Source organism: Henckelia pumila, chromosome 4 (assembly GCF_033568475.1).
Source record: "Henckelia pumila isolate YLH828 chromosome 4, ASM3356847v2, whole genome shotgun sequence".
Lineage (NCBI taxonomy): Eukaryota > Viridiplantae > Streptophyta > Magnoliopsida > Lamiales > Gesneriaceae > Henckelia > Henckelia pumila.
This window is the reverse complement of record NC_133123.1, coordinates 192,472,387-192,476,977: the sequence shown is the minus strand read 5'-3', so window position 1 is coordinate 192,476,977 and position 4,591 is coordinate 192,472,387. Positions and strand designations below refer to the sequence as shown.

Below are 4,591 nucleotides of genomic sequence, written 5' to 3'. Positions count from 1 at the left end.
ACATATATGTAGCAAATAAAAAAATATTTAATTTCATTACGTTTGAAAAAGAAAATGCATCACATATATCTAGCAACCGTGGCACATGCGTTGCGTGTGTAACGAAAAAATATGGCAAATACGTGTAACTTAATACATGTTCTCAAAATAAATTTAATTCAGTCAAATAAGATAACTAAAATATTTAAAACATATATATACACATCATGTATCTTTTAGAAAGGCGTTAACTAAAAAAAATTGAAAATACAATTTTAATATATACATGTTCCACGAAATAAGCAATTTCATTAGATACACTTGAAAAAGATTCCTACATTTCAATTTTTGAACTTAAACTTCCCTCAACTCCATTTTAGATTTTTGATGTGTGGACTTGTAGTAATTGTAGGAACCGAAGAGTCGTACGTTGCTGCATAGAATCCAATGTCATGATGTTGTAATTTCTAGCAAAATAATAGATGAAAACCATTAACATACTCATGCACCAACAGTAAAATTGCAAGAAAAAATGTTCATGAAAAGTAATTATCATTAATTCAAAAAGAAACTTGAGAACATAAAATTTTAGGCTACTAAGAAGAAGACAATATTAAATCACGTAGTCATCATCAGTATTTGAAAAATTGGAATTAAGACACCTACAAAAAAGAAACACACAAAAAACATTAAAATGTGTAAATGACGTAAAATTGTGGCAAACGACAAAGTAATAATAATTTCATTCTGAACTAAATAACATTTATAGTATTTATCAATTATGAAATCATACGAATAAAATTTATGTTTATAAGCTAGCTTCAACTTTGCGTAATCAATTACCATGAAATTTAAAGGTATACATAGTTAGACAGATACATATGCATCGCTTTGATCATAAATTTTTGTTAACATGCCTCGTAAAATTTCCAAAAGAAGAATCCAACTTTAGATAATTTTTTTTTGACATTTCAGAAAATTTAAAGAAAGAACTCTAAGAGAGAAAGCAATAAGAAGAATATGAACTAAACAGTATATGAAAAAGAATCGTACTACATGCCGTTAATTTAAACTGACGATGTTGGTTTGAAATCACGTTATGAACTACTCATAAGCCAGTAAAGTAAAATTTAATCAAATTTAGTAACATATAATGAGAAAAAGGAGATATGTCTATATGTAAGAGTTCAAAATCAAATATCTTAAATAAAATTTTATCAACACGACACTATAAATGAACATGTGTTCAAATGTTATCAACACGACAATATAAATAAGATCAAAATATACAATGAATAATGAATAAATAAATAAAAAATGGGATAAAGCAAAATAATTCTTATTTAAAAAAAGGCAAAGAAATAAAAAATTAAATTAAAAAATAAAGAACACAAAACTTAATCCAAAAAAAAAAGAAAAGAAATCACATGATACCTCTATTTTCGAGTATTCAACATATAAGATGTGGTAAAATTTATCTAAATATAATGCCATATATATGCATAAATTTTCTTATATTCAATTCACAAACAAAACAAAATATATATGCCGACAAATATAATGTATAAATAAAATTATACACAATAAATCTAATTCAACTTAATTGACATCGTATCTCAAAATTCCCAATTTTTTCTATTGCAAAGCATATAGATATATAGAAGACAAATACTAACGCCCTATTGCCATTTTCTTTGAAAATCAATCTTTGTTGTTCAGTGAACAGAGATAATGAGTCTAATGACAATCTTCTCTTCATTATCGTTAATCCTACGTACTGTGGTACGCACTCATAGAAAAGCTATTGATACAAATTAAAAAATAATAAATATAAAATTTATCTGCATTCGAACAATGTTAAAATCACAAAATCCATAGCCAAGAATTGAAAATCTCATTAATGTCTTGCGATTCAAGCAATATAAATTACCTCGAAAAAACAGTATGTTGGCTTTTCATATCACGCCAATCTTCATGGCGCTTTACCAAGATGAGAACAAACCCACCTCAATGCGACGCCTAGAATCCTCAGATCCCTCCAAACCAACAGTTCTCGGCTACTATGTTTGCCCTTGGGTTTCTCCAATTCAGTCGCGAGCAATCCTCACTGGCACATATTTTTTCTCCTTTTCACCATCCACGGTCATCCCACAAATTTGGACAAAAATCAGATCTGCTCTGCACCAACAATTTTATTGTTGAGAGATGGACATGAAAATGCATGGCATTGAGAAAATGAAAATTGTGAGATTTGTCTTTTTTACTATGATGATTAATTAACCTGAAAAAATCGCTCTAAATCCAAAAGGATAGAAATAATCACTCTCATTCCAAAACATAATATAACTCACGCCCAATCTTCAATAAATTCCAACCAACCTACCACTCCAAGCAACATCAATCGGCAACATGAAACAACTTGAGAGATCAAAATAATCAGAAAGCAACATGAAAAATTCATGATATTTGAAAAATGGGGGAAAATACAATTTACATATGTACCTTAATTTTTAATGTTTTTGCGATAAAATTTAGCGAGAAACACAAACAAAGAGACCCGAAAACCAATCGTTATTCATCAATCACTCCGAGCAACATAGAAATCGTACAAATGAGAAATATGATTAAGAAAGTTGAATCATGAAATACAAATGATGAATTACATTTTAAGAGCATTTCTCAGTAAACGTTAATTATCAAATACAAATGTTTGTATTATTAAATACAAACATATATTTGCTGTCTTATTTTTGGAACAAACGTATATTTGCTCAGAATATCAACAGAATATTAAATACAAACATTAATTATTTTGTTGCCTTTGTATTTCCTGTTTTTGTTTCATAAATATTAAATACAACAGAAAATAATACAAACATTAATACTATCATAAATATTTTATTTCATAAACCATATTGTATGAAAGCCCGTCAATAGAAATACAAACGATGAACATATTTGCTCAATTTAAATGTATACAAAGATAAAAAATGTTGAATATAAATTCCATTTCTTCAAATTCATTTCTTTTCTGAACTCCTTTACAACACAATAAAGGAAAAGTGTGAATAATTGATTCAAGTAAATGCCGTAAGGTAAAATTCAGTTCCATCAAACCATTTTGACCATTCTAATAATGCAAACAATAAACAACAAATAAAAAAAAAAACACAACAGAGCCTAAACATATTCTCGTGAAGGGAATAAGTTAATGATTGAAGCAAATAGCTCGACAAAGCAGAAAACAAACAACATAATTCGGATAAATAGAATACCGATATTAAAGTCTTTATTAGACAGCGAAGGAGAATTGCGAAAAATTCAAAAGAATAGAGAACAGAAGAACTAAAAATCTGATTGAATGAATATGAAACCTTGGACGCTGAACAATTGGACCCATAAGGATATCAACAAATCTGGACGGTTTCTTCGATGTATGCTTGATTTTCCATTCCCGTCGCCATAAGAATTTGTCGGCTTCGAAAGAGAAAGCAATGAACTTTAAAGTGAAGGGGTTGTAGCAAACAGATGCGGTTTTTCCGAAGTAGAAGTTAAAAATCAATCGGTTTTATGGTTTTCTTCATCATGTCAGCCACGATCTGTGAAGAGTAAGACGGTGGGTTTTTACTTTTTTTTTTTTTTTCCATACCAAACTGAGGGGTCGTACAAAGCGTGAGTTTTTTCGGCCACGACGTGAAGAGCAAGGCGATGGATTTGTTTCGTGGGTTTGGTCATACCAAAATAAGGGGTTGTACGCAGCGTGAGGTTTCGTGGTTTGCTTTTTGTTGGTTAATTTATTGGGCCATTCCAAAGTGACGACCATACCATACGCACAAAACAGTTTTTATCATACCCTCAGCCTTTATAAAATAGAAAGAGATATTAACAGTGACGGAGCCCCAACTGCCCCCAAATTTTTCCAAAATTTATATATATATATATATATATTAATTTATAACTAATTAAATTAAGAGAAGAAAATGTTAAAATAAATGTTTTGAAACAATTTCGCCCCCTCCAATTTTGAATTTAAAAATTTATAAATCATTTCAGTTTTATTTTAAAATATAAATCCTAATTATAATATTTGTGATATCGATATATATCATGTTTTTCATTAGTGACATAAAGACCAACTTTAAACAGAAATAATATAATATTATTTATATTTGCAAACATTGTTTTACAAAATTGTTTCCAAGATTTCACAAATAAAAAACAGTTACCTATGAAGTGTTATTTAGAGTTTTTGAATATTATATTCAGCACAATCACCAAATTTTGGATGTATTAAAATAATAGAATTGTAAAGACTATATATAAATTGAAACATAATTAATTAGTATTATCATTATATTAATTAAATTTATCAATTATCCCGTATTCATTGTAATAATAGTGTGATTTTTAGTTTTAAAAATTTTAAATATGAGATTACGTATATAATAAAGTAGAAGATGATTGTTTTAATAGTTATTTGGTAATGTACATTTATTTATACATATTTTTTTCTCCAAAATTTCATAAAAACTCGAGCATAATATAAGATATCCAATTCATGTAATCAACGTAACTAGAAACTTTTATTATTAATATCCTTTCTAAATTTAAA

At 28.1% G+C, this 4,591-nt stretch overlaps 1 long non-coding RNA gene across 2 annotated transcripts; it reads right to left on the bottom strand.

Moving 5' to 3' along the window:
• Positions 1-240: 240 nt before the first annotated feature.
• On the bottom strand, positions 241-3,690 carry LOC140867336 (uncharacterized). Of its 2 annotated transcripts, none has more exons than XR_012145118.1 (3): positions 3,354-3,690; positions 1,910-2,157; positions 241-446 (listed from the first exon to the last, which is right to left on the bottom strand). It is a non-coding gene; the product is annotated as an uncharacterized lncRNA (long non-coding RNA). The 2 variants fall into 2 exon arrangements; XR_012145117.1 differs by having other exon boundaries at positions 1,910-2,152.
• Between the last annotated feature and the right edge of the window lie 901 nt (positions 3,691-4,591).